The sequence below is a fragment of the Telmatherina bonti genome (assembly GCF_933228915.1).
Source record: "Telmatherina bonti genome assembly, chromosome: 17".
NCBI lineage: Eukaryota > Metazoa > Chordata > Actinopteri > Atheriniformes > Telmatherinidae > Telmatherina > Telmatherina bonti.
Genome location: NC_136615.1, coordinates 17,372,761 through 17,387,731, shown reverse-complemented (window position 1 = coordinate 17,387,731; position 14,971 = coordinate 17,372,761).

The following is a 14,971-nucleotide window of genomic DNA, read 5'->3' as shown; positions in this document are numbered from 1 at the left end:
ACTGTGTTATTTTAATATATTTAGAGATCACCTTTACATTAACTTTGTTAGTGGGAACACTAACCTGATTATCACCTACACATCCCATAGCTCTTAAACACATTAAGTTAAAAAAAAAAAAAAAGCATCAAAGCACTGATTTGCTTATGCATTTATCTCATTCCAGAAGGAAGTGTTTTGAGCTGATGGGAAAAATAAAGCCTTTTTTTTTTTTTTCAAAAAAGAAAGAGATGCAATGTAGTGCGGCTTCACTATTTGTCACCACATCCACCAGTGCTGCTGGTAGCTGCTGTTAGCTGCTTTTGGCTGCTGTGGCAGCGTAACAGATGAAGATTGATCATTTGGCAGGATGCAAATTGGCTTTCAAGTGCTTTCTCTAATTACTTTGTGGTTTTATTGATGAGAAACTACTGACTGCTTTCCTTCAATTTACGTTGCATGACAAAGTCTTTGTTTTGAATTTGTTGTTTCTCACCTTTCCCGATAAAGGGGGGGGGGGAGGATAGAAATGAAGTGAAGTCCTACAGCCTTAACAGATTTCTTATTCTACACCTTATTCCTGTGTTTCACTGAAACAATGTAAGATTAAGGGCAAAACTGTGAAAACGGATTTCATTCTCCTACCTGGTCACACTCAAAATGTACCCAGAGGAGCCCCCGACATGAATCCGAGCTTGAATAGAACTTGAGGGAGGATGTAAATGACATTGTGCGTACTGCACCTTTTTTTTGCTCATGCATGTAAATGTCAAGTGATGTTACCCACAGGTTTCCACTGACAAGACCCAAAAAGTCTGCACCAAAGAAACGCGTGGGCAAGAATCTCTCTGAGTGCATCAAAAATCTCAGTTTCTGGAGAGTGCATACAAAATTCACACTTTTTTTTTTTTTAAATGACATTTAAAGTAATCTGTGGACTCTGTGAATGAAATAACCACAGCGAGAATCTGCAAAGAAGCTCACCAAAGACCCCATTAATATCATTTCACTGTAATTACCATTAGAATTATACAGCACATCCTCCCTCCTTGTTTCTCTATTCTGTGACTGATCTGTCATAATTGCCTGTGTCTGTAACATTTCATTCAAATCACACTATCAGTGCCACAAGACAGGGTGTGAAGGAGTGTTGCGAGGCAACTGTGAGCCTGCAATTGGTTTCCATAACTGCATGTTATTCTAAAAAAGACATATGCAGCGAAGTATCATCTTATCAAGGTGAGGGTGTGATTTCCCATCTTGTTTCAATGTGTGAGGACTGTGCAAAAAGAACACATGCTACTTTTTTTTTTTTTTCATGCTGAATTTCTCAAGTGTCTGTACATGTAAGAACATGTGCAGGTATATGGTTAAGTCAAACTCATCCCACCAGCCTTGACCTTATAACGACAGCCGTTTTCTATTGACAGATGGCTATTAAAAAAAATAAAAAAAATAAAAAAAAAAATAAAAAGTGACTATTAAAACAAAAAACAAAAAAAGTATCAGAAAGCAGAAAATGTTTTGCCAGCAGATTTCTGAGCATTAGTGCTGTTTCACCTAACCTTTTCAGAACAGCCTCCCAGTTTTTGTTTTTTTTTTTCAGGTTTTTGAGGGAGGCTCTCTGACAAAAATACATAACAGCTGCTGTCCTCTCAAGAGAATGGACTGCTGGCATTATGTGGGGAGAATTTTTTTTTCTTCTTTTTTTCAGTTGCAGTGGGTTATTTTTGTTGGTTTTGCAATCCCCATTAGCTCCCTCCACTCAGATGCAATGCCATTTCTGAAAATACTGACCTCATTTTCATTCCAATTAAAACCTCACTTTCTAATTTATCCTTTGACAAACTGATAATCACACGGCTTTGGCAAGAGTTCCCTCTCTGACCAACCACCTGGCTCTTCTGCAACAGAAGGAATGGGGTGTTAAAGCGACGGTCACTGATCCTATTGTTTCTAATTCAAAGCCCTACATTTATGAAATGAAGGGAGAGAATAGGAGCAAGCATGGGCTCAGTGTGTTCCATAAATCAGCAAAATCTGCAGAGACTCAGAGCAGATGGGGGAAATTAAAAGGAAAAAAAAAGTTCTTCCATCTCAATTCAATGCAGATTAAGCATTGCAAAGCTAGGCTGTTCTGTGTTAGGTTTATGCTGTACCATGCAAGACACTACCATTCTGGGTGGTTTGTTCCATGTCCATCTCATCATGCTTCTTATAATGAACTTACCCAGTTTTAACTGTACTAATATGCTAATGTGTAATCTCTTAACATTGAACATTAAAGTTTGAAACATTTTTTTTTCTTTTTTTGCTTTATAGTTAAAATAAAAATTGCAAATATTTGAATGTACTTTCAGGATTTCTGGCAATCACAAATCCACAGCAGGAAATGAAATTATAGTAACAATTTAGATTTAAATAATAAAATAACAATAATAACAATGCACAAAAAAATCTGATGGTAATTACTGCTTTATATGAGTGAAAAGAATATAGTAGAAAGTGGTGTGCATAAATCCACATGCACAAAGGTGTCCTGAAAGACATTCCCTGGCCTGGAATAACTGAAAGGATCCAACATTTTGCTGAGAAAAGCTCTTTCTTTTCTGCATTATATTTCGTCTCCTCTTCTTGGGAGGTTATCGTTTGCGAAGCCATGCCCTTGATATGGGTTACTGCAGCCAACATGTTCCTATTCCCCATGTTAAGTTTGAAAATAGAGCGCTCTTGACCTCTTGCCTTTGAAATTCTTCCACTGTCGCTGCATTGCTCCCCTCATCTGTCCTCTTTTTATGCTCTAACTCAGAGGCTCATGCTATAAGACCAGCATTTTCAGTCCCTTCCTCTATCACAGTCTTTCTTTGCCTATGTAAGACAAAGGTAAACTTTGACATAAGTCTTGTAAAACGTTCCCCCATGTACACAAACTCCAGTCATCTGGTGAAATACGCACCAGCTGAATCCTCAACGCATGGTTGCCAATAACATCTTTCCTTCAGTTACTGAATAATTTACCAGACAATTCTTCCAAACTCCTACGATCAGCCACAGAGGCGCAGGGGTGATTTTCAAAGGTCTTCTTTAAATGTTTGTATTCAAAAAAGACATCAAATGCCTCTTTACAATTTAAAATTTAATGAAGTGGTTTAGGTATAGGTAATCCTTCCTTTCTTTGGGGGTATAAAGCACTTTCTGCCTTAAGCATTAATCTAATTAAAGTTACATGCAGTTTTTTTTTTCTAACCTGTGATAAAATAAAGAAAGACCCAATTAAAAGTAGTTTTAACAATACAGAGAGATATTCTGAAAGTCATATAGATTGTTGTACAAAAGGGGTGAGTGTGTGCATATGTGCACAGTAAAATAAATGTTTTGGAGAAAAAAAAAAACACAGCAAAAGTATTTTAATATGAAAAGCTGTTTCAACTGAAATTAATTATAAACATTGTGAATCTTTAATGATTGAAGGTTCTGTTTTCAAAGAGGTTTTTTTTTAAGCCTGGAAGGATTGAGAGTTTGCCTTTTTCTTTCACACAATCACTTCTTGTGGAGAATTCCTTGAAGAAATCACAATGGGGATAAGACTTTGTGATACTGCCATACGCTGTGCCATCATTAAAATCAAATCTTGTTCAAAAGATAGACTGAAGTTTTTTTGGCAGAAAAGAGTTGTAATGGCAGATGTGGTACATGGAGCGGGGATGATGCACCTATAGAGAAATTTTAACTAGGTCAAAACTTAGTTTCTGAACATGAGAACGACAGCTTGCAGGAGAAATAAGCATTAACAGCTAAGGAGAATCAAATCTTTGTTGTGCATATCACCACCCCTGTAAAGGTTAGGTCCCTGGAGATGACACAGAAAAGTGTCATAACAGTTCAAGGACTTACTTTTTTTATTGAAAAAGTGATCATTCATTGTGAAATTCTACTGCTGACACAAAACTATTACTTTAGCGAGCGTCTCATTAGCACTGACTCAGTGCATTCATAGGTTTGGCATGATGGTAGTGAAGCATCTGGGCTGACATGTATAGCAGAAGCAAGATGGATTAAGCTGCATGTTATGAAACTGCAGTATGGCGAGTACTCCAAAATAAAATGCTTTTAATAACTACGCAGGGAGTTTTTACCTTTTGCATTCATGCTTGACATGTGTGTGCGCGTGTTTAGGGCCCAAGATTAGAAGTAATTTCAGCAAGCTCGGTGGGTGTGGAGACTAACACAAGGTAAGATTCTACATCTAATTAAATCTAAATGTAAATAAAACATAGAAGAATTGTAGAGCTGCTAAAGTTGGGCAATTCAATTTGATAGTAGCTCTCATTTCAGCAAATACCTTGCAAGCAGTTGAGCTAAAAAGAAATCATGTGTTTGGGCAAAAATTGAGTCGGGTAGGATCAAAGGGTTAATCAAAAAAGCACTGATTGGTGATTAGCTTCTTTGTGTGTAATATAGAAGGACTGATTTTAGGCCTACAGTGTTTAATTGGATGATGAACTAAGGCAAGGCTGCCTTTGGAATTTTAAACTAATAGTGGTAGGAGGTGGGAGTGAGAGGATGGCAGCCAAAAGGCGTGGCTTCGAAGGAGTAATGAAAGCAACCGTAGCCTAGAGGTGAAAGAATTAAAAATGAAGTAGTCCCCTTTATTAAACTTTCGCTAAGCTCAATTACAGTGATAAAAGACTTTTATGATGAACCATTTGAACAAAAGAACATTGAAGCACAGCATCAAAGAAAAGGCACATTTTTTTGTTGAATCTTGCTTGAGCTCAATAATGCAGTGACAGAATATGATCTGAGGTCACTTTCCATTCCTCCCTATGCATTTCCATGCATGTTCCCATAAAGTGCAGGAATATTTTAGTGTCCAAAAGCCAAAGGCTACAACTATTGCGCTTCTTTTCATTCTTTCTTCTTTCTTCTTTCTTTCTTTCTTAATTTATTTATCTTTTGCTCAGCGCTACGAATGTGCCTCGTTGCTTCTTCTCTGCCCTACATCGGTTGGTTTGCTGAGTGCACAAAAGCACAGAGGGAGGATTCTGCTCAGGCCAGCCTCACCTGGACTGGCCTCTCCATCATTACAACCGGCTCCATCAGCAAGGCAACATGAAGGTCTTTTGGGATAGTGTATGAGTGTGTGTTTATTTATTGTGTGTGAACGTATAAATTTGAGGTGGTATGTGTCCTCTATGATTCAATCAATGCTCTTCTGTTTGCCTAACATGGCCCGCAGACTGCACATGTACTTTTATGGTTGAATGAGCAGCCATTCAGAAAACAAACATGATCTATAAAAACACACATTGGTCAGGAGCAATATTTTGTTTAACAGGAATTGCAGTACTTGTGTCAATGATTTAGCCTGAGTATGGAAATTTATACTAGTTTAACAAATTTACAGGCCCTAATTGTTGATTTTTAATGGCACAGTTATGATCCTAGAACTTGAGGTAGGAACTTGAGTTCATTTCCGACCTTCGTGATCTTTGTTTTATTGCACATTGTTACTTAGAACAGTGCTTATTCCCTAGCATCTTCTTGTTGTGTTGTCTCACCTCTCCCTAGCTTGACCACCATGCAGCACTTGCAATAGAAATGATTTAATTTAACGCTCTCGAAGTTGCAGAATTCCCACATGATCATAGCAATAAATCCTTAATAAATCCTTAATTCATTTGTTATGAATTAGCATATGGTGGAAGATGTTTACAATATCCTGTAATTCACAGTAGTTGATTAAATCATATGTATATGAGACACCACTCCACACCACGTTTCTTCTCCCAGTCAGCATATTGTCAGCAGTTTGATTCAAACACAAATCATTCCCCTGTCCGGCTCAGGCACGCTTGTCGGATTTTGTCGAGGTTTTGTACTAAAATTGCGTCTCAGTTAACAAATAGGCCCAGTGTGTGCTAATCTGTGATTCTGTGATTATTCATAGTTCATACACTTATGCTATTATACACTATGTCTAACTACGTCGTTTTTAGTGTAAAGGAAACCATTTAAGGCTGATCAAAATAATCTTGGCACTTGGCTATTTCATATTACTCTAAAATGAGGAGAGGAGTGTTAATGGAGTGAGGTGCCAAATTGGCACAGCACTGCCAGCACTGCATTCAATGGAGAAAACAAATTATTCATGTTAAGAGACTCAGTCAGTGTATTTATTTTGCTTCTGCATTTTGACAGAAAGTGGAAATTGAATCATTCCATTCGAGTGTTTCAGAAAATATCACATTGTGAAGAGTTTCATTTCCTTTATCCAAAAACAGTTTTGAAAGAAAAAAAAAAACTGACAATAATTTATTTGGTTTGGTAAGTGCAAAGGATTCTTTATCTTATGAGAGTATTCATGCTATGTTTGGTGTCAAAATCAAAGGAGAAATTAAAATGGAACATTTGGTTTTGCTTGCATCTCCATCACCTGATTTATCCTATTTCATGCACAATCATCCCAAAGCAAAGTCTAATTACCCTCTACATCGTCTTGATCGTGTTTGACTCAGTGCAGAAAAAAGCCTAGAGGGAAGAGCATAAAGACCTGCTTTACAAGTGAATTTCACATTATTACACTTGTTTTAGTTCATCTCAAAAATCAAATTATTCAAATGTCCTTTGGCAAGACTTTCTTTTTTTTTCATACGTGAGAAAAAAAAAATTCTGAGTTCTCCCCTTAACCCCACTTCTGTGGAAATCCTCTAAAGTTTCGAAAACCAGCTCTATAATTGTCATCACTCCCTCAGTCCCCATCTCGTGTCAACCCTTCACTCGTGTATCCCCATACTCCATCTTTCTGTCACCCCAACTCCTCTAAAAGAGGATCAAGAGAGAGGCCCCTTCCAATTTCTCTCCACCTCTAATAGGCACTTTCCTGCGTTACATGATCACTGGGTGTCAAGATTAAAGAATGGCTACTGCTTCCCAGGGCAGACATGGATGGGAGACAGAGAAAATAGCACTCCATAATTACTGATAAATCGAGCACACTGCCTCCTCTCTTTCCACTTTCTCCCTATCCACCTGGCCCCGGTGTCAATGTGAGGGGCTGAGCAAGTTAAAGCGAGAAAAAAGTTGACCACGCCAGCCACTTTTTTTGCACTGCTGATATTGCAGTTAAGTTCGGGCAATTCAGGGCCAAATCGAGTGACTTGGAGCTTTTATTCACCCTCCATTCGTCTCTCCTTTGAAGTGGGACGCGCAGTACTAGACTCACATAAGGAAGGCACCTGCAGCCACAGCACAATGGCACCAGCTCAAAGTGTACCAAACTATACCATACTAAAATCCCAAGCAAACACAGGTAAGCTGCCATACAGCAAGCACAATTTCTCCTTTAATCTCTGACAGGGCTATAACCTGTCTGAGCCAGCAGAGCGAACATCCTTCTCTTCTGGACACTGGAGAAGTGCTTTGTAAGCAACAGCGGCTGGTGAAAAGGTAAGCAGCCGTTTGAGTATTTTTTTCTCGCACCAAGCAATTGTGTGACATGTTGCCAAGTAGAATCCCACTATCATTGTTTATTAATAACCCCAACAGCCTTTGTGAACCCCACCGTTATATGCATTGAGTCCAACAGTGCATGAACGGCCCTTCCGTGAGGCTGGTCTGTTCTATTTATTTATTGGGGAGCATAAAAGAGTCAGTAAGTGATGACGAAACCCTGGACTTCATAGTCACCCACAGACTATCTCCAGAGTGTTAAGCATGATAAATAGGCTATGTTAACTGTCATTTGCCCGATGCGGACATGGCATCTCAAATTGTGTTTGCAGTTTACTAAAGAGGAGGCAGATAGGTATTATTTTGTTTAATCTACTCTTTCAAAAGCACTTTTATTTCACCATATTTTCAATCTGATATATGTGACTGTTTTAGGAGTTAAGCTGTAGGTGAGACTGGATGAAAGCCTCCTTATCTCTAAGTGTGTGATAGAAAATCACTGTTGGAAGTTAACCATGCTTTAGAAAATAAAGAATATTTTTCAAACTAAATCTTGGACTTCAAACATTTGATCATTCTCACTCTTCTCACAGCAACGAACCATTACTGCAATCATCGGTCCCAAACAGGACAAAACATTTCCCATTTGTGCATTCTCAAATATGTGGCAGATTATGAAAAGACAAAAGCATCTGGTGTCTTGTGATGATAAAAGTAGACCTGTTTGACTAACACTCACTATGATTATCTGTAATTATTTTGTAACATTGTTCATTAAAATTTTATAGTATTTTCACCATGAAGTTAGGCATTACTTCAATTTTTAAGGTTACCTATGTGGCTGTGATTGGTCAGTGTCTTATCCAGTGCATAAAAGCCAGTGTCAATAAGCATGAAATCAGAGCTTGACATGATAGGGAATTAGCATTTTGGGAAATATATTGAGTGTTTGATATCAAATGGCTTCACTGCATGAAATGTGTAAAATTGCCCTTGATGCAAAATTTGCTTCAATGGCTCAACATGCGGGTAGCCCAAATGTACAATGGCATTTTTAAAGGATGTCCACCTTTCTTGCTCTGGTCCTCTTCATGACTATTGATTTTGTGCCAGGTGAAAAAAAAAAAGATGCAATGAATCAGGAGAATGTATGACAATGAAGAGTCATTGTCTTCCCAGAACATAAACCTCTGACTTAAGGGCTTTTTGGGTGATTTCTCTGTACAGCTGCAAAATGTTTGAGCAATCTGCAATTTCCATATTCTTTATACGTTGTTCCTCCTTTAAAGTTCCCCTTTACTCTGCAAAAGGCAATGCCTCTTATCTTGAGATCATGCTGACAGCTGACCTTATCCACTTCCCTGCAAATTCTGACTGATGCTCAGGGATACAAATGAATGAATGAATGAATGAATGAATGAATGAATGAAGCACAACCATCTGCTTCTGATTTTACGTTACCAGCTGCTTTAGTCATTACAGAATGTTAGATAAATCAGAAAAGCTTTATTTGGTTGAGGGAGGGATATTTGCTTTAAACATACATTTAAAGACATTTTTTTAAGTGCCGTTTTCAGACTTTCAAGGCACGTAAAATCTGACTGCCTGCAGATATTAACTTGTTTATGTATTCCAAAATGTGCATTAAAATTTATAGGCTTTGGTTTGTTGCTTTCAAATGTTTGTCTGTTGATGATGCTTTGGCATTTCATGAATGCATACAATTAGTTTTATCTAACTATAATATCAAATACAAAAAAAGAAAACATTAACCAAATAAAAATAAATAAATACAGATTGCTATGAGCACAACTTATAATAGCAACATGTAAAGGCCTTGGGAAGTACCATATATATTTTATTTATTAGCATATTCTCTATTCTTGTCCTGAGGCAAATGTAGTTTATATTCAGCAAAGCCCTGAACAATATTATAGCCTTCAAGTTTGAATTTGCCCTTAAAATACAAGTAGTTATGGAAATCCAAGCAGTAGATCCTCAGCATCTGAAAGAACTGCTCATTATAGAGGAAATCTTTCCTCCTTCATTCATAAATTGAAAGTAATGATGGACTGATAACTGAACATTAAGCTGGACAAATACAAAGAAAAGCAGTTGAAAATATTAAGCTGTGTAGCAAAAGCCCTGCAGGTGATTCCAAATTATCACAAATATGCATAAATCTCTGGTCAATCAATGTTTCTCTGGCTGCATGTGACAGGATGTGGTGCTTAAGCAGCCAAGCACACACACTTAGAATGCAAATTTGCGACTAGTTCACCCATTGGGACATGTAGGATTGACATTAGTGAACATGAGGGGTCTATGTTTAGAATTCTAATTAATATACATGTCTGCTGTTGTGGCAGATTTTCAGCCTGGTACATTTAAAAGATGCTCAATGTGCAAGAGACACACACAACTATAAGCACACGCAAGGTCAGGTACATTAAAAAAAAAAAAAAAAAAAAAAAAAAAAAAAAAAAAAAAGTCTCTACGTGGGTACTTCTGTGTAAGTGCTGTGTCAGGTCATTTTGTGTGCTACTTTTGGAGTCAGAAGCATAACACCTTTCACAGCACCAAAGTTGTTGAGGTAAAAAGAAAAAAAAAAGTGCAGCGATAATCAGCTGCATTTCCTGCAAATTATGCTTATTTCGCTCAAGCAAAGACGCCGGTGCATTAATTAAGAGTTCCTTTTACATATCAGACAGAAAGTTTGTGTCTGTAGCACACTGTACATGTACATACAAAACAATCGCTGCTGTTATGTTTCCTCAATATAGCTTAAGTTATGATGTATAAGTGCAAAAGGATTAATATGTACCAAACTCCAAACAATTAATATACAGGAAAAACACTTGGGAAAGAAAACAAAAGCTCTTTCTCAATATACAATCGACTTAAACATAAACACATACTGTTGTTTTTGACTGAAAATCACTGTTTCATTGTGTAGACATAGAAAAGGCATTTGCTAAAATACATAAAGAGATGCATGTCTGAAAAGGCTTTGTTGCGGTAATCATAGTGTTCAAATATGCTGAAGCATTGCGATGCGGAGAACTAAATTTACTTCATCATGAGGCAGCAGCTTGCAATCAGTTCCATTTACCAGACACTGACGGATGTTTCCAGAAGTCACAACAAATAAACAAAAGAGAATCACATGTGCCGAAGCAATCTTATCTGGAATAAGAAACTATATGAACGGTAAACTTATTGGATCAATAGGTCTTGTCATGTAGCATGACAGGCACACAGGAAATACATTTTTTCTTTTTACAATCTGAAATATTTTTTCCACTCCAGTTTCAATCTGATCAGTCATTTGCTGCATTGAAGATTGCTGCTGCCCTGAGCTGCAATATAGGTCACTTATGCTGGGAGCTACTGGCATCAGCGAAGAGCTCACTGATTCACCAGCATCGCATTGGTCTCGGGTCAGTCTCTGACTCCACTTCAGCTCCAAAATGACTGCTCCACTCTTTAATTTTTCAAAATTAGGACATTCTGCATGCACTGAAAATAGCAGCTTCTCATCTCCATCCAGACTCCATGTGATAAATCCCAGACTATTCGAAAAGCTTTAGAAAATGTTTCTCTCTTTTTAAGGAATAATTAGGGGTAGCTAAAATGTTTCGGTAGGGGAGTACGTCACACTTGTTAGGCAGTGCAAGGAAGGCTGGAGAAGATTAAAACCTTCACTGCAAGAAACCTAATTAAAATTTTTCAAACAGATTATCTTCCCATGATTGTTCACATTTTAGAATACCGCTTTTTACGCAGACAGTTAACAGATTCATGGAAACATTTTTTTTCTTTTCTTTTTCATACAGCTGAACAAGATTTGGTTGAGATAATGCTCTAATTTAAACTTATTATGACTGTTTTAGGCATGAAGAAAGTTCTAAGAAATGCTGTAATCTTTGTCCTTCTGGAACGGGGGGCTCAATCATACCTAAAAAATTTTTTTTTTTTTCAGGATTTTGTTCCATGAATGCTGTTCCCTGTTAGACAGCTCACTGCATCTGCATTTCAAAAGATAAATTTAGTGTTGTAAGATTTTGTCAAACTTGTTAAACTCTTTGTAATCCAAACCAGTAACGAATGAAGAACTAGTACAGAATATAGTTACAGTGCTGAGACTATCCTGTCTTAAAACTTTAGTCAGAAGCTGTATCTAAATATTTACTTGTATACAATAATCCACACATTATGACCGAGAGAAGCCGAGAGTCTAACTAAACTCACAACTTTATAAAGCATTCCTATAACGCAGGGATGACAGAACATTGCGAGCCACAAGCCCCAACATACACGAGTACTTATAGCAATAATTTCTGATTAATGTCTTTGTGTAAATGCTTTCATTTTGACAGCTCTTACAATTTTAGAATAAATACACACCACACACACATATACATATATATATATATATATATATATATATATATATGTATTTGTATATGTCCGTGTGTGTGTGTGTGTGTGTGTGTGTGTGTGTGTGTGTATGTTTTGCTTTTTTACAATGATCTGGGAACCCTTTGTTATGAAAAGGCTGGTTTTATGGTTAAGCATTCACTTTTCAATTGATTGATTTTAATAGTCAAGTTACTATTTCTTAGTTAATATTTCTCTCAGTCACTGTTAGATTCTCATCCTACATGTTTTTTTTGGTTTTTTTATGATTATTATTATAAAAGTCTCATTTAGCTACCAGGCACTTGAAGTTAGTCAGAAACCTTATCTGTAGTTGAAGGTTGGCAGTTAGAATAGATGACTTTTTTTCTCGCTGGCTGGAAGCAGTGACTTTCACAAAGTGAAGGGAATGAGTTGGTAAATCGTTATGGCTCATTACCATGGCATCTCTTTCACATTGTAAAGTTCAAAGTAGTTTGATCCAATGATGATATAACAATATTTACTTGATGCGACTTTAGTAATAACTCCGATATGCTTTACTTGGTAGATTTGATGTTTGGGAAGTAGGGCCCTGATGATGGTTCACACCCATCACCAGATAAAATATGCTGGCTGTGACTTAACCTGTCTGTAGTTAATATGTACAATGCAAAACTATACAGAATTTCATTTCCCTCAAAATGCACATAGAGTACTGTACAGTCCAGCAGCTATCCATAGGTTTTACCAAAGAGATACAAGTTGGAAAGGAATGTTGCACAAAAAAGGCAATTACCAGTCATGGCTGCATTTTATTGTAGAAGAAACTGGGGCCCAAACATATTTTAACTCAGGAAGGGTTGTATTTTGTGTAACTCAGACACAACCTCCAGACCTGAGTAGATCAAATTATATTGCTGGAGGGAGCACAGAGGCAACAGTGAAACAAATTAAGTTAAAGGTTCTGTGCATAATTGGCTACCATGCAGACCTCTGCAAATCAAAATATCAGGTTTCCTCGTTAACATTAGGCAAAAATTACAAGTTAGGTTCCAGCCAGTGCTGTCACCAAGCCAACAAAGACCAAAGCGGTGTCAAATTACAGTGGTTACCGTTGTTGTGTCAGAGTTTTATATTTTAATGACTAATAACATAGCTTTATAACAGCGTATAATAGGTCAGAGTAATAAAGTCTCAGTTAAGTATTACCTTTGTATCGAGTGTGTCCCACCTGGCAACTTTCAAATGGTTTTTGAATATGCTTCATTTTGATGGGTGTCAGAGTAAATTGCACGTATCCAAAAGTTCCACAAGCGCACTTAAAGGCAGACATCCTTCAAGGACATATTCAGAATGAATATGTAAGGAAAGTTTCTTTTTTTTTTTGTCTTTTTTCCACTTTTTCCACTGATCTCTTGAAAATCCAGCTGATGCTGTGAGGTCTATTTTGTAACTGATGATAACCTAAAAATATACTAATTCATAATTAAATTTTTAAAAAAAATGTATCTCTGAAGAGATCAAATGTTTTCATAACATCACTCTCTTGATCATCTTTTAAAGTTTGATTAATAAAAAGTTTAACTTTTAGAACATAAAGAAGCATACAGATGGTAGTCAATGAAGGAGATATTTCTGTTTGATTGTTAACTTTCAAAATGCTGTTTATTTCTCGATGGCATCATAAAATGATGCTTCTGTTTTCTCACACATATTTGAACTGTAGCCCCATGCTGTGAGTAAAGAAATAAGGATATGGAAAGAGACCAGAGATAGACCGCAGAACTTAGTAGAAACGTTGTGTGTTCTGAATTCCAAAATAGCTGATAAAAATAAAATTGTCAATGTTGTTGGGATTCTTGAACACGCTTTCAACTAGTCTGAGGCTTCACAGACTTTGACCTCACAGAGCATGCATATAAGCCTGTTCCTTCACAAAACAATGGCTGCTCTCAAAGACAATAAGCCAGTGTTTCACTGCTTGTTTCACAAGCTGCTGACTTTACTTTGATGCTTTCGTCAAAGTTCACAAGGGGAAAAATAATTCAATTAAATTCCCTGCCCATCTTTTACGGACATTACCATGGATAAAATTTTAGATGACCGACACTGTTATTAGACAATAGTAATGAGAATCTTTTAATAATGAGTCTTGGGCTTACCAGTGTTTCATTGTTGTTGTTGTTTGTTTGTTTTTTTCATTACTTTTTTTGACCCATGTGTTCTTACATGACAGCCAGCAGTAGCAGAGAGGTCAGACTCTTTCTAGCACAGATCAACTAAATCAGCTGCCTTCTGAAAATACTGTGAACTTGTCAGTATTTGAGAGATTTTGTCATATGTCATTATGTGACCCCTGTTGTTTGTTTCTAATAAAAAGAGACTTTTTTCCCCCCATATCTCCTGGGAGGCAGCCTTCTGGACACTACAGCTGCAGCAAGCACCTACATAAGAAAAATATTCTGTGCCAAAACATGAATACAAAGAGATACAAAGAGGCAGACAGAGAGAGAGAGAGAGCTGGTGAGTTCCGCCTGCACAGAACTGGTACTGTTCTCTTCCACTGCAAAGTTTGGACATACTATCCTTATCTGCTCGCAGAGGTCATAGGGAAGCACTGTGTATGTATAGTCAATGCATTTTTTTGACATCCTTTCCATCTTTTCACAGATATGTGTATTTCCCAGTCTTATAAATAACACCAACATAGTATAAGGATAAATAATCCACGAGCTGTCCTGACATAGAGACTGAAAGGAGCTCTTTTGCTGCATGTTCTCTTTTCAGTTCTTGGAAGCATCATCAACACACTGGGTCATCTAAAGCCATGACACAAATATAGCTTTAAGCTACTGCTGGCATTTTCATTTTGGAAATGTGATTTAGAATGATTTCCTTTTGGAAATGATTACATGTTGCCAGCGTTTCACCACTGAAAAGGCCACCAGATTGAATGAAGCATTCTGGATAAGGCAGCTTTTCCTCTGCAATTTCCGCTGTCAGTGCAATTTTTTGCTCTGCACATAAGGAGGAGGGCAGTCCAAGATTAAAATGACTTGCTGTTAATATTATTTTAATTTCAAGGCTTAAATACTGAAAATCTCCATGCAGTTTTTTAATAACTACGTGCAGAAAACTT